The sequence below is a fragment of the Tachypleus tridentatus genome, chromosome 7, assembly GCF_004210375.1.
Source record: "Tachypleus tridentatus isolate NWPU-2018 chromosome 7, ASM421037v1, whole genome shotgun sequence".
Classification (NCBI taxonomy): Eukaryota; Metazoa; Arthropoda; class Merostomata; order Xiphosura; family Limulidae; genus Tachypleus; species Tachypleus tridentatus.
The window spans coordinates 1,420,455-1,437,242 of NC_134831.1; the positions used below are offsets into that span (position 1 = coordinate 1,420,455).

The window sequence follows — 16,788 nt, forward strand, 5'->3', positions numbered from 1 at the left end:
CAATCCCACTATTCGTTGGTAAAAAAGTAGCTCAAGAGTTGGCGGTGGATGGTGATAACTAGCTACCTTCCCTCTAGTCTTACACTGCTAAATTGCTCGAAATTCAAAACAAACCTTACCAAACTTTATTAGTGTAAGTGTTGTTTAAAGAAATAATGAAGAAAACTGCTCAATAAAATAAAAATAAAAGCCCGAGGTAGCTCAGGGTATGTTTCACGTGCTTATAACACTTAAATTAGGAGTTCGATACTCAAAGTTAGCACAGATATATTAGTTGGTAGTGTGACTTTTACAAAAAAAATGAGCAAAATATGGACAACATAACAGAATAAAATATGTCTGGATCATTGACGGAGGTAATGTAGTGAATTTCAATGTATCACCGACAGACGTCAGCTTTGTTGTTTGCTGTTAAACACACAACGATACAATACGTTATCCAAGCTCTGTTCATCGCGAATACTGAAATTTGATTTTCAGCTTATAACCCGTAAAACTTAATGCTGAGCCACCCGAAAGGGGAGGGGGTGCCTTAGGAATTCACTCAGTCAGCCTCAAGCTAATTAAAGACAAAAGAAGTTTTGTTTTCTTTGTATGTTGGTTACTCTTAGCATGAGATATAGTTTGTTAGATTAAAGAATTATCGTATTTACTTTATACATTAAGTATCCTTTACATATCACACAATAAAATTCAAATGTTTTGTCATAGAAGTGAATGAAGATAATGGAATTTGACCTTACGCATTTCCATTTATACAATGAACTCTGAATTTGTTTAGTAACTTCAAGACCCTGTTGAGGTGCAGTGAGATACAGAGAGAAAACGAGAAACAAACAGTAACAATGATACATTTAAAGAAAAACATAACACATAAGGATAAATAACAAAATAAAATTACTGAATGAAACATAAATTTCATAGTGTATTAAAACAAAAGTAAAGTAAGAACGCCAACATTCAAGTGCAACATGTCTCGCTCCATTCATCTTATTCAATAGAACTCTTGTTTGTTAAATTTGCACAAAGCTAAGTTTGAAGTGATATCCTACAGTGGGAGACGGCTAGTCAAACCTATCAACAGCCAATTCTTTATCAACGCATGGTGAGGTTGACCATCACGTTAGAACCCCTCCACGATTAAAAGGGCGAACGTGTTTGGTAATGGAACTCGAACATGGAATCCACAAGACGCCAGCCGAGCGACCTAACCACCAACCTCTGCAGTAGATTTCAAGAGAGAATTGTATTCATTGAAGAAGAAGAATACGTAATATTTAATATTGTTATGTATTTAGTTAATCCAATTTATTACGTAACGTATAATTTGTCTCGGATGAGTCCCCAATTCATTACGTTACGTATTACAATTTCAAACAACCGGAAATTTAACTTTCAATCTACAAGTTACTTGAATGTCAATATGTATCAATTTATGATATCTGCCAACAAAACTGATACACACAATTTTCTGTCTTAGCACAAATATATTTTAATAGACAAACAACAATACAATTTATAATAAGGGTTATTATAAATAGTTATTACAAATAATAATTTATAAAGAAACGTTTACAAACCTACAAATAATACTCAGCTTTCTATCTGATCTGGAACCGAATCTTTTATCGACAGTTCACGGAGAGCGAATTAATTCTATGTTGAGACACAGGTACGTTTCTCTTAACGGCGAGTTCGCTAATTCACTGAACACCCATGAGTTTTACACTGACGGCAATATCTCATGCCCTCGTCGAAATACTAACGTTCGAAGTGAATTCACTGAAGTTAATCGGTTTGCAGTATTCGAAATCTACAATCTTTCCTGGTCAAATATCTGTTGTTTCCGATTAATAAGCTTTTATTAGTAACTTGAAATATAAGAAATCTTGATGATGTCCACAAATTTAGAAAACAGACGAGCCTTTCGTAATACACATTTAACAATATACGTTACACAAGTTTTTAAATACATGTTAGAGTGAAACAAGCACAGATATTAAAATGAATGTATAACAGTAAATTCGTTACAATATATATATATACTGCAGAAATGTGAACATTTGATACATTATCATTTTGAGTTTTCTCTCTGAGAAAGATTAAATAGAACATATTCAATTGTGTTAGTGTCTGCGGTAATAGATTTAATCCCGTGAAGGACCTATTCTTAGATGTATTATAAGAAATCTTATGCTTTGCGTGAATCAAAACATTATTAACAATTAGGGCTGTGACGATTAACCGGTTACGGTTCAGTTACTGCTCTTAACTGGTTAAGATTTTTTTCCGAGAAAAATAAACGAGGGAAAACAATACAATTATCGACATTTGCGTGTAAATATTCCATTATTTGACCTTGACATTGGTATGTTTGCCTATCGCGATTTTACGAACTGCTTGCCTTTTAGTTTGGTTGAATTTTCGTTGTTGTTGTTGAAAGTCTAGAGTTTTTGTTAACGTTCGGTGAGGCCGTCACGCGCAAATTCCTAGGGCTGTGACGATTACACGATTAACCGGTTATGGTTCGGTTACTAGGCAAAGATTAACCGGTTACAAAAGTCCGTAATCGTCGCAGCCCTATTAACAATATACACTTCTAACGTTTAAATATGTTGACAATGCATCTAGCTTTAGGGCTTCCTTTGGCCCCTTGTGAAGTATCTCTGTGCCAAGTAAACTATAGAGGAACTACAGATGAACATATGCGTTATGATAACGCTTACCTTTGAAGTTTAAAATAGATTCTACATGAATAAAATCGAATGTGTACCTGAGCATATTGGGCCAAGTAATTTTCCTTTTACGTTTCAAGACGATCATCCTAAAAAATTCACAATCGTAGTTACTGGAACGAAGTAAAAAATACTGAAAATGCACCGTCCCTCGCCCTCTAGGGAGAACATAAATAAAGACAATCATATGAATAAATGTAGTAAAATACAAAAAAGTCAATTCAAATGTCATTTTTCCCCCATACACAAATCACAAGCGTATTTCATGTTTTGTTACATTAGTACAAATAAGATCTTTAAAACTAACGATATTTTGTTCGCCTAAAATATTTTACTAGAGAATTATAGCACATCTAAAACAATTAATAAGGTTATATCGAGATAAAACTGATAATGTAGACATGAGTACATCTATATCAAAACTTCACTATTTTCTAATAAAACGTCTATTACCATTAAGAGGTAGTGATGCAACTAAGTGGTTTTTCTTTGTCAAAGTAGTACAGAAAATGTACATATTTCCCTACAATAAATAATAATTTATGTCACGTTTCATTGTTATTTTGCTCGATATAAAACATGTAAAGTATAGCGATTTATAAACTCAAGTGAAAACATTGCTACCAACATCAATACTGAAAACGTTTTTAATATATCATTACTCAATAACACCAAGAAAGATATTATATTTTATATAAAGTTAACCAAAGTTATCCTAACTCTGGATAATATTCTCCACTACAGTAGGTCTCAGTTGGAAAAGAAATACTGTGTATGTCACCACAACCCCTGGTACAGTGCATAAAACTCCTCGAACGATAACAAAGAGCTTCCAAGCTGTTAGTGCCACGCGTAATTCCAAACACTGAGATACGAATCCCTGTAGTTGAATGTGAAAGAGTATGTCTTCAGTGCTTTGGTTTACAACAAGGTACTCAGTTATCTGTTTCCATTTGTCGTCTTCTTCGTAGACAGAAACGGCCTGTAAAGTGATCAGAAAAAACCCAACGACGAAAAAAGAGCTTCGTATTAACATATAAATTTTCATGACCAGAACAGAAGCGCTTCTTATTCCAAAAATAATGTTCGTTATGTCCGTACTTAAACTGAAAACAAAAAAACAGTACCACGTAAATAACACTGGACTTAGAATGGAATCAAGATCTGCGGTGTGACTGTATATCTCCCAACGAGCTCTCCTGATAGCGACCAGTTTGTGTGTGTTTACTGTCTCGTTTTGACTCACGCTCTTTTTTAACTTCTGCAGTTTGTAAACAATAGATTTACAAATAATGATATACGTTACGACAGGAAAAAGTATAGCACTGTAGCCAACAAAACAATGTAAAAAGTGGTCAAGAACAAATATGAAATGCAGGAAGTAAAGATGATTGTTGGTTAAGAACCATTCATGATAGAAATCTTCGGCAACTTCCTCTGGCATCAAATAATAAGCTATTACCATCCACATCATGAAGAGTATAATGATCATGCTCCAACATCCCAAAACATAAATATTTATCTTCATCTTGTGCTTTTCTTTCTCTGCCGTTTCATCATCTCTGAATCTTGACACTGCCCATGAGAGATGTTGTCTTATTTTGGTTTCATTGTAAGCAAATACATCAAAAGTGATTAAAGAAGTTATTGTCCTGGCTAAGATAGCTAAATCTCTCCATAGGGATCCTTTTGCGAAGAACAGATGCACTATAAAGTATAAAGTGTATAAGTGGATATAGCCCAATATGAATATTCTCAGTAAAGTAAACACATTTAAGGTGTTTTTAACCTGGTAATTATATTTTGTTTCTTTCCAACATCCTTTAAATATCCCTGCTCCTTTCAAGCACAATAACAAAAGCCAAACTGGTGATTGTATTTTTTGGAATAAAGCTTCAGATAATGGAAAATTTTCAAGTAGGTCTCCATGGACAAAAGATACTCGTGAATGTTTTTCGGTCAGCGTTTTGTCCTTCAAGCTGAGACCTTCAAGTGATTTTTCTCCAACAATGGAGATATTTTCGGGAAACATTCCAATCGGCTGCACTTTAGAACTGACTGATAGGTTTTTGGTCCTCACTCCTTTCTTATTCAGAGGTGTAGCTGCCTTTACTGGAGCAACGTTAAGGGTTCTTAACTTGGACATCCAGGAGGATAACCTGGTGGAAATTTAGACCAAAGACAAGACGGTAGTATAATGACTTGCTTTTGCTGTCATGTAAAGATAGGGAGGGGTTACTTACGTGAACAGGCTTTATATAAAACTTTCTATATCGCGTGCAGAGAGTCGATTATCAGATCAACGGAAACTACAAACGATATTATTGCTAGTTTTTCTTTGACAATGTTCACATTAGGAAATATAAAAGGCTTTTTCAATTCATGAAGTTCAATTAGGCAGAATGATTTTTCGCTTGAGTAAATAGTTCTTGCTTTCGTCTTTTCTTAATATATTTACACATTACAAATATAAAACGTTGAACTGAACAATAGAAATAAAAATAATAATAGTAACAATAATTTCCACAAATACAAGTGCCAATAAAGATTCTTTCAATATAACCTACTTGTAATCTTTCTCAATCTAGATTTCAACGTAATATTTTATTATGCTTTGTACAGTAACGCCAAGTCCTTTTCAGTCGATTTATAATTTAATAACTTTATAAATGAGCTGGTAGATCCAAAGAAATACAGAATATTAACCAATTAGCGACGATCGTATCAAACAAACGCGCCAAATGGTATCTCGAAAAAGATAAATGTTCAGTCGAGTACTTCATTAAAACAAAAGATAAACAACTCGGTATAAACCTTTCAGTGTCATTTTTTTCAGAAGAAATATGTTTCACGTTAACACTTTATTCGAGGTCATACACTTAATCATCGCCAGTTCAAGGCGTTTCTTGAAGAAATTAATTCGGATTTCTGTGACTTGCCTAATCACACGGCGGTGAGGTGGCTCAGCTGTGGTAAAGCCTTGTCTCGTTTTTATAAGCTGAGAAGAGAAATAGATATATTTCTTAACGAGAAATATAGAGCCGATCCACTTCTGCCGGATCCAACCTGGTTGTCAAAGTTGTCATTTTAGTTTGACATCACATCCCACATAAATGAATTAAACTTTAAACTTCAGGGGAAGAATAACCTTGTCTGTGATCTCTGTAGAATCATTAAAGGATTTCGGAGAAAGCTGTCATTGTTTGAAGCACATTTGGAAGAAGGAAACCTCTCTCGTTTTCAGTGTTTCAATGAGTTTCATGCTGGAATCACAGAAGATATCAACCTGGAGTTTCAGAAAAATATTATTGGTGATTTAAATAAGTATTTTTAGAGAGATTTTCAGATCTTGACAGAATCAAAAGTGGCATTCTCCTTTTTCAGAATCCTTTTGATTGTGTCATTGATGACGTGCCAGTGGAACTTCAGCTGGAGGTCATCCATTTGCAAGGAAATGACTTGTTGAAAGCAAAACACAGAGAGGAGCAACGTATTGAATTTTACAGCTGCATACCTGAAAATGATTTTCCAAAGCTGAAGCAGTTCGCATCTGGAATGGCATCAGTGTTCGGAACAACTTATGTCTGTGAACAAGCATTTTCAAAATGAAGCATGTGAAGTCGGTACATCGATCAAGGTTGACTGATGAACATTTGAAAGTAATTCTAATGATTGGATGCAGCAGTTCAAAACCGAACATTGAAGATATTTTGAAAGCCAAACGCCAATTTCATAAATATCACTAACTTTCTTGCGGCTTAGTGAAATTCAGATATGTACTCACTATGTGCGATGTGACAATTGTTTTTGCTAATGTCACCTTCTTTGATAACCTTTTGGTAAATAAAAATGTTTGTTGTATTTCTGTTTGTTTTTTATTATATGTGTGTATTGCATGCTACTCCCACATGGCTAATGTGGCATCCTAAACTTAGTGTTAAGTCTTTTACAGAGAGCTTTCGTTCTAGCTTATGAGTATTGAACATAATGATCATGCGGCCCATGCTTCTTATTCTTCAAGTAATCTGGCCCCCTATGAAAAAAGTTTTGTGATCCCTGCATTAGACGAATGAGGCGAGGAAACATATTTAAAAATCTGGAAATCAAAACAAAACCAGGTAATAGTGCTATATAACAATATATTTCTACATTAACGTTCATTGTAAATCTTTATTGCGAAGGTGTTTTTTATTTCTAATGTTTGTATTTCTTTCTATTTGAGTTTACAGAGCCAATGGTAAAATGATTCTCGTATCTAAATTACTTAATAATCGTATATACCGAAGAAAATAAGTTCATTTTGTTTCCAGTGTCAGTGGTATCTAAAAAAGAGTTACTAAACCTTACTTACGTGACCAATCCAATCGTATTCAGCTACTGCTCAATCATAAAAGTTACATATTAATTGAAAATTAGCATTACATATACCGATACTGGAATACAGTATAATTCTTCGTGTTCAAGCGAACACCGAACAATAAAATTACAAATCAGATACTTTATTATTATTTTACTTCGGCAGGAACAAGAAGTGAACAGTGTGTGATATAAAATTATATTAGATCTCTGCAAAGGCCTGGCATGGCCTAGCGCGTAAGGCGCGCGACTCGTAATCTGAGGGTCGTGGGTTCGCTCCCGAATCGCGCCAAACATGCTCGCCCTCCCAGCCGTGGGGGCGTTATAATGTGACGGTCAATCCCACTTTTCGTTGGTAAAAGAGTAGCCCAAGAGTTGGCGGTGGGTGGTGATGACTAGCTGCCTTCCCTCTAATCTTACACTGCTAAATTAGGGACGGCTAGCACAGATAGCCCTCGAGTAGCTTTGTGCAAAATTCCAAAACAAACAAACTGAGATCTCTGCTTTAAAAACTAATTTAATGATTAATTTCTGCAAGTTACAGAAAATAAAAGTAAGAGCAAAAAAAACATATACGTATGTATTTTAAGTTAGGAAACACTAGTGAAACAACAAGTTATTTGTGCTGGGATCGAACTACAAATTGTAACGTTATGAGCCTGAAGCCTACTGTTGTGCCACCAAGAACGATCTTTTATGAAGATAATGGCCCCCAGCATGGCCAGGTGGGTTAAAGCGTTCGACTTGTAAACTGAGGGTCGCGGGTTCGAATCCCCGTCGCACCAAAAACATACTCGTTCATTCAACCGTGGGGGCGTTATAATGTGACAGTCAATCCCACTATTCGTTGGTAAAAGAGTAGCCCAAAAGTTGACGGTGGGTGGTGATCACTAGCTGCCTTCTCTCTAGTCTTAAACTGCTAAATTAGGGACGGCTAGTGAAGATAGCCCTTGAGTAGTAGCCCTTTGCGCGAAATTCAAAAACAAACAATCAGTTTTCTTTTTCTTTTCAAGAATCCACTTAGGCTAATTCAGTTACTTTCGAATTCAGTTAATAAGCTGTATTATTTGTCTATTTTTAATCACAAGTGTCCTAAACTTCCAATAACTGTTTTCCTTTTGTAAAATTCCACACAGGCGGATTCGATTAGTTTAGAAAACCCTTTAACGAGACACATTATTCTCCTAATCGCTTTCAAACTGTTAATCTTATTCTAACATATCAACCGTTAAGCCATTCACTACCACGACGATTAACTTTATGTTTTCTAAATATCGAACTTCTCTTTCACGTGACTTTACTTTTACTCCCTCTCGCTCTTTTCGTCTGGTCGCAGCCAACTGGAAACCTATCACTGAGACCCTCTAGAAATTTCGATAGCCTCAGTATTATTGAATTATAAACACAAAATATATAAATAAATAATACATCTGCTATATAATTTTATATCTAACAGGTTATATAAAGCTAAATATAGAAAAATATTTTAACCCTTTTTTATTAATTTGAGAGTTTATAATCCCACTTTTCGGTATATTTTACTTTTTTATTCGTATATACATATATATATTCACTGAAGTTTAGCTGTCGAAAATTACGAGTGATAGGGAAATTTTATAAAAACTGCTATAAAGTAAGTAATGAAAATTACAGTAAAAAGGGATTGTACTCTCTAATTCAGAACACTATAATAGCAGGTCAGTTTTAGTGAAGAAAGGAAAATGGATTTCGTGATATCTGTACCCTTCGGTTTGCTGCCCCTGACGCTAACCCTCAAGCCTTATTTGACCTAGAATTAATTATTGTGTTCAGATATTTTTCTCTTGTGATGTTATTTAGTATTACGGTTTTTGACTGTTTTACTCATTCGAAAAATATCCCAAAGCGTCTTTAAAAACATTTTTGCATAACTTGTAGAAAAACATAAATTTTAAAGCAAGTTAGGTTTCTAAGGAAAAACTGACGGTAATGACATATATTTTGAAATAATCGTTATCTAATTTAACGTCTTACATCTGGTGTTAGTTTCCTACAAAAGTAACAGGAGCCTAGAATTGAATCGGGACCTCTAAATCTGCAACGAAATGTCTTGTCACAAAACTACACTCACTACATCGGTATCTCTACATAATTTCTTAAAGTAAGTGCATAAAATCAGTTTATGATTTTTTAAAAATAATTTTGTATTTTGTTTCTAATAAATACTCGGCAGAATGTTATATCTATATATAACCCATATTTTACGTTATTTATTTACTACTGCTGAACACTACTCTTTGTCTTTCCTTTTTGCGGTTTATCTTTTCCTCGTAAAAACACTAGACTGACACTAATCTATATTAAATTTAATGAAAATAAAGACCTTCATGTGGTATACTATTCTTATGACACAAAAAGTCTGTAGTTTTAGTGTATATATCCATATATTACTAATATATTTCAGTTACTAAATAAAAGAATAGTATTCTTTATTTATTTTGTGAATTATAGTTGTGTAGTTTGTTTTAAAGTTATTTAGCTTTAAATTATCAAGATTTTCAGTACTGAAGGTTAACGGGCAAAACTGTCCACGTGCACTTGGAATCCGTATTTCATCTCTTGTAACAGCAGGAAAAATTCGCGCCCTGCTATTTGGGGTCATGAATGCATTACAAGAATTAACTTCCAATTCCACTTTTCAAGTAAGGAACTCTAAAAATTTCCAGTCGGTGCTGTTGGTTAGACGTCTTCCCTCTCGTCTACTAGTTCAAAATTACAAATTACAGACAGCTAACACACATAGCCCTTTACGTAACTTCACGCGAATCATCGAAACAAACAAGCTAACTGAAAGAATATTCTTAGTAAAACAAAAGAGTTTCGGGTTGAAACGCTAGGAGGTTTCTGTTGGTTTGTTTTTGAATTTCACACAAAGCTACACGGGGGCTATCTGCGTTAGCTGTCTCTAATTTAGCAGTGCAAAACTAGAGGGAAGGCAGCTAGTCATCACACTCACCGTCAACTCTAGGGCTACTCTTTTACCAGTGAATAGTGGAATCGACTATCACATTATAACGCCCCCACGGCTGAAAGGGCGAGCATATTTGGCGCGACGGGAATTCGAACCCGCGACCCTCGGATTATGAGTCAAGCGCCTTAACCACCTGGCCATGCCGGGCATCACTGAGAGAGTTCTGTTTGAATTAAGAAAAGATTTTTGTTTGAAAACATTGTGGTGGTTGCTACTGTTTAAAATATCAGGTAGTTTGTACACTTAACATTAAGATACTTCTGATCGAATACAAAGTAATTTCGTTTTGAAATAAAATGTGTTTCTTTCGAAATACTTGGAGGTTTCTATTTGAGATACTAGAATATATCTAGTGATGCACTAAGTGGTTTTTTTTTAAATATAAGACTGTTTCGTATAGAAACATTTGATGGTTCCTTACTGAAACATCAGCTAATTTCTGTTTAAAACAGACATAACCTAGGAACTACGAACTGTTTCAAACACTAGTAGATTTTTGTTTGAAACAGTATAATAAATCATTGTTTATTGTTCAACACATAAATCTGCTATATCATTTACAACGCATTTTTTTATCAGAACTTATGCTATTTGTATAACATTTTTATCATAGGAGGAAACTCTACAATTCAATACAACAATACTGATATGATCACCACTGACGTACCAAACACCATATTCAAACCACAGTACGTTGTACGAAAAGTGTTAACTACCTCTATATGCAAAAAATATCACATATGTATTTAGTTAAATATTAATTTAATTATTCTTTAGACCTCAGGTCTTTCACACGGGACATTTTAAAAACATTATAATATATAAAGTAGCGTTTATTTCCTTACTGCTTAAATTAGTTTCTAAACTTACCTCAACTCATAAACTCCCACTTGCAAAATTTCAACGTTCTCACATGACAACATTTCGTTTGTTTATAAATTTGCCTTTTGACACGTCTTTGTCCTTGCGTATAAACTTCCACAGTTATTTTTGTGCCATACTATTGTCTGAAGAACCCGAACGAGGTACCAGGTCAAATAGAGCAAATATTATTCATTGATATAGTAGCATAATGTGGCTCTCAACCCAAGTACAAATGTAAATATGGTAAAGGGCCCGGCATGGCCAAGCGCGTTAAGGCGTGCGACTCGTAATCCGAGGGTCGCGGGTTCGCATCCCCATCGCGCCAAACATGCTCGCCCTTTCAGCCGATGGTGCGTTATAATGTGACAGTCAATCCCACTATTCGTTGGTAAAAGAGTAGCCCAAGAGTTGGCGGTGGTGGTGATGACTAGCTGCCTTCCCTCTAGTCTTACACTGCAAAATTAGGGACGGCTAGCACACATAGCCCTCGAGTAGCTTTGTGCAAAATTCAAAACAAACAAACAAATCTGGTAAAAATAAAATATTATTTCTTTGCCTTACCCTTTTTTGGTGATTACGGGGGGTGGAGTGGAATTGAACTTTAACTAGTTAAAAAGCAAAAAAAAACACAAAAAAACGTATATTTATATACTTTCTTATAGATTTAATCGCATTCTGTACAGAAGTTACATTTTTATTTATTTCTTATTTTCATATAACTCCACTAAAAATTTTTGTTTCATGACATTAAAACGGTCTGTTGTGTCACATATTCCGATTTAACTTTTATTTATAGGTAATTTGAAATTAGTGATCCTACGGTTTTTTAATTGACTGATGAACAGGTTTCAGTGAAACAAACATGTTCTCAGTTTAAATTATTCATATCATTTGTTATATGAAGTATAAAAAAAGTCGAACAGTTTGCACTGGTTTGTTTATGTGATAAACTACACTGAATCAACACACATTTACAGTTAAAATTCCTCTATTTCAAGTTTCTACCGTCATAGCGAGAAAGGTGGAGCACAGTGGTTACCTTCTTGATTGTGGATCTGAGGGTACTTCGTTGGTGTTTCATTAGCGAAATATATATATACATCAAATAAAAAGCTTTTGGGCCATGGTACGTCATAAGGGTGATAATTAAATTACACTATTATTTGAGACATGGACAGCGTAAAAGTAGGTAATAGATGTTGACGAGTGCCTATTTTCCCTGTAATATATCATTTGAAAATTTAAAAAAAGACTACAATACAATAGTTTTATGTGGTTGAAAGCAAACAGATTTTAAACTATGCATCTCAGAACGGTTGATATGGGTATTAACACTTTTACTGATAAGAAGAAAACAACGTTTCGATCTTCTTACGTTATCTTCGGGTTAAGAAAGAGAGAGAGTTTGAATGTGACCGTTGACGAACACGTCTTAGGGACGAGAGTATAAATAGGTACCACATTGTAAGGGGCGTTGCAGGTGGATGTTAGATTATTAATTAGTACAGGCATAAAGGTGTTCCTTTATATTGGTTTAATTTTGGTTTTAGTTGTTGTATAAGTAGGGCTTCTTTGACTTTGCGTTTGTTTATATTTGTTTCCTTACTTAATATCCAGAAGTTTTCTATGGTTATGTTGTGTTTATTTGATTTGCAGTGTTCGAAAACGTGTGAAGGTGCGTTTTGTGTTCTTTAATCTAGTTTCCGTTTTTCTGCTTGTTTCTCTAATATAGAAATCGTGGAAGTTGTTGCATTGTATTTTATAAATTATGTTGGTGTTGTGTTTGTCAGTGTAGTTTTTACATAGAATAGACTTTAGTTTTGTACCTGGGTTTTGAATATATTTGGTTTTTACTGGAATGTTATGTTTTGTTATAAAGTTTTTCCTGATGTTAGTTATTTTTTTGCTGATGTCGGGAACATAGGGTATGCAGCAGTATAAGGTTTTGTAGTTTTTTGTATCTTGGAATTTATTGTTGTTTCTTTGTTGTTGGTCTAGGTGTGTGCGTATAATTTTTGCCATGTTTTTTTTTTTTATATCCAAGATACCAGCCCATTGATACACATCCCCTGCAACCAATTAGCAAGTCTTATAGAATTCACTACCACCGAAACTAGCTTTATGTGCAATAACCAAAACTACCTCCAAATAAATGGCTAAGTATGTGGAATCCTATGTCACCAGTTCTAGCCACCATTTTTATGTCACAGATCGAATCACAAGCAATCAATTTAGCTTTACACCCACCACTATACTGGTACAGGTATGTTGATGATACAATTGCTGGATTCACATCTACAGAACACACACTTAGTTTTTTTCAATCACATTAACACGATACACCTCAATATTAAGTTCACCTGTGAACAGGAAAACTAACCAAATAGTATTTCTTAACCTCATAATCACTAGAACTAATACACAATTCAAAACATAAATCTACAGAAAAATCACCCATACTGGATTATACATTCCCTGGGACCAGCACATGAAGCAAAACAAAAACTCAACATATTAAGAAACCAAATAAACACAGCCACGAAGCTTTGCTCACCCAATAAAATTAACGATGAAATAAAAAAAATAAAAAACAGTTTATCAACATCAACAAATGTCCTCAAAAAACCGCGGAAAAATTATACGCACACACCTAGACCAACAACAAAGAAACAACAATAAATTCCAAGATACAACAAACTACAAAACCTTATACTGCTGCATACCCTATGTTCCCGACATCAGCGAATAAATTACTAACATTTGGAAAAAAACTTATAACAGAACACAGCATTTCAGTAAACACCAAATTTATTCAAAAACCATGTACAAAACTAAAGTCCATGCTGTGTAAAAACTACACTGACGAACACAACACCAACATAATTTATAAAATAAAATGCAACAACTGTCACGACTTATGTATTGGAGAGACAAGTAGAAAAATGGAAATTAGATTCAAAGAACACAAAAAAAAACACCTTCACACGTTTTTGAACCCTGCAAATCAAATAAACACAACGTAACTATAAAAAAAAACGCCCAAACACTAAATAAAGAAACAAACATAAACAAACGCAAAATTAAAGAAGCCTTACTTATACAGCAACTAAAACCAAAATTAAACCAATATAAAGGAACACCTTTATGCCTGTAATAATTAATAATATAACATCCACCTGCAACGCCCCCTAGAATCCGGTACCCGTTTATATTCTCGTCCCTAAGACATATGTCCACCAACGGTCACATTCAAACCTTCTCTTTCTTAACTTGAAGATGACTTTGGAAGATTGAAATGTTGTTCTCTCTTTATTAGTAAAAGTGTTAATACCCATACCAGCCGTTCTGAGATATATTGGCCTGGCATGGCCAAGCGTGTAAGGCGTGCGACTCGTAATCCGAGGGTCGCGGGTTCGCGCCCGCGTCGCGCTAAACATGCTCGTCCTCCCAGCTGTGGGGGCGTATAATGTGACGGTCAATCCCACTATTCGTTGGTAAAAGAGTAGCCCAATAGTTGGCGGTGGGTGGTGATGACTAGCTGCCTTCCCTCTAGTCTTACACTGCTAAATTAGGGACGGCTAGCACAGATAGCCCTCGAGTAGCTTTGTGCGAAATTCCAAAAACAAACAAACAATACTTTTTTATTTCAAGTGGGTTCTCATCATCAAGAAAAGATTTTAAAACATTTTCATAATAACAGAGGGCGCTAGTATTTGAGCGAGTGAGAGGTCGAAATTTTGGGGTTTATGCGATCACGACATCGGTATCGCAAATGTTCTAGGTAACTTATGTTGAAAGTTATATAAAGTGCCTAATATTATATCATTTAAAGAACATTGGTGGTCAGGTAAAAAGATAAACAGTATTGCAATTCTTCATTTAAAATTTTCAGAAAAGTACACTTTGTGGTACTTGTTTATATTTAATATTATAAACTAATCCAAAACTGTTTCCTAGGTAGGCCTGAGTAAAAAATCTGTTGCTGAGTTAGTGAGTTACTGTATTAAATAATAAATACTGATCTTCTGCATATCTTCAATATGGCCATGAAATTAGTGCTGGTTAACGTTAGACTTTATCAAGTTAGTGAATGCCGTATTGAGTACGTTCACTCCATCTGTGGTAGCACTAACAGTGTTATGAACTGTATGCTATAGTACAGTTTCATTTGTATCAACGATTACATTTGTAATCGAATGAGTACCCTCTTTTTTTTTTTTTGATAGTTTTACTGAAAAAATTTAAAAGAACTTAACCTGAGCCTGTTAGCACTACAGATATTAACTTTTCAAATGTTTTTTTTTTTTTTTTAGTAATTTTATTTGGCTTTAGGTTTTATCCTGAAGAAAAATCTAGAATTATTTTCACTTTAATTTAAAATAAAATCTGAGTATATTTTGCTGTTTTCATATGGTAAAGTTTTGAAATTGAGTTTGTTTTCACAAGAAAGGATGTTTAGCAGTATTATTGACCCTGAAGATACTTTGGGAAATATTGGAATTACCTTCATCAGTAGATTAAATAAAAAACCTTTGTGTAAAAAGCAAACAGATCAAAGTATAAAAAATAAATAAAACACCAAAACCAAATAATGTTTTTACCAATGTTAGGTCAATAGATATTTGACAGCTGTCTAATGATTTGAAAGTTATTGATGTTATTTCTGTTTTTAAAGGTGTTATTGAGTTGTTTATGTTATTTCTGGTTTTATAGGTGTTGTTGAGTTGTTTATGTTATTTCTGTTTTTATAGGTGTTGTTGAGTTGTTTATGTTATTTCTGGTTTTAAAGGTGGTATTGAGTTTATGTTATTTCTGGTTTTAAAGGTGATGTTAATAGTTGTGTGTGTTACTCTAAGTTTTAAAGGTGATGTTAATAGTTGTGTGTGTTACTCTAAGTTTTAAAGGTGATGTTAATAGTTGTTTTTCAAATTATTGGCCAAACAGCCACTTTCTAATGTTAAAATATTATAGGGCATTATAAAGGAAGCTTTCTAAAATTATTTGATGAAATATAATTTTTTAAAAGAAATAATAAACATTTATTGAAGTAAAGGGAAATGTTTTCTTACTCATCTTATGTTTTGTGAAGTTACTTGTTATTTTAATGATGGAGAGGGTATAGACTTGATGTTCTCAGATTTTCACAAGGCCATAAAGTACCATGCAGTATATTAACTATGAAAAAAAAAATCAGATTAGTAATGTTTAGAGAAGTGCAGTTGATTGGATTCTAGGATGGCTGGGTGAAAGAAAGGAAGCAAATATATTTTTATGAATGGAGTTTAGTCATATTGGATCTTTAATATCAGTAATGTGATGTAGAAGTTAGTTCTTAGGCCTGTGATATTTTGTGTTTATGTCAATGATACTGAGAGGAGAGTAATTAGTAAATTGGTAGTTTCTTTATGGCATTAAACCTTTGAACATTTCTAACTGTATTGATTATGTTGGAATACTACAGTGATTCATTTTTCTAGTAATGTCACAATGTGTGTATAATATCTTGTGCATCATATTCTTTTGTACATTTAACAATGAAATGAAAACCTAGTGTATTATTTGGAAAAATATAGGTATAAAGATTACAAGTATTTTATGAAAGGATAGTGAAAAAATAGTTGTAATTTTAGTGGCAAGGACAAAAAGTATTATACTTGCATATCTTCCTGTGATAAATTCTAAATTAAAATGCACAGATATCAGTGACTAAAATCAGTCTCACGTATTGTTAAATAAAGTATTGTAAAAACTGCAGACAGAAATAAAAAACGTATGATTCTCAACTGTTTTGGTGTGAATGTCTCTTCTGACCTGGCAAACCAT

At 34.0% G+C, this 16,788-nt stretch overlaps 1 protein-coding gene across 9 annotated transcripts in view; it reads left to right on the forward strand.

Annotated features, from left to right (window-relative positions):
* The first annotated feature begins 14,660 nt into the window (after nt 1-14,660).
* Miro (mitochondrial Rho GTPase) overlaps nt 14,661-16,788 on the forward strand; it is a 55,544-nt gene continuing 53,416 nt past the window's right edge. For 5 of the 9 annotated variants that reach the window (XR_013030395.1, XR_013030396.1, XM_076509910.1 and 2 more), the window contains exon 1: nt 14,662-14,746. The gene's annotated coding sequence lies outside the window, so the exon portion shown is untranslated. Of the gene's footprint in view, nt 14,813-16,788 lie in introns of all 9 variants that reach the window. The other 4 variants (XM_076509907.1, XM_076509909.1, XM_076509912.1 and 1 more) reach the window with 2 other exon arrangements.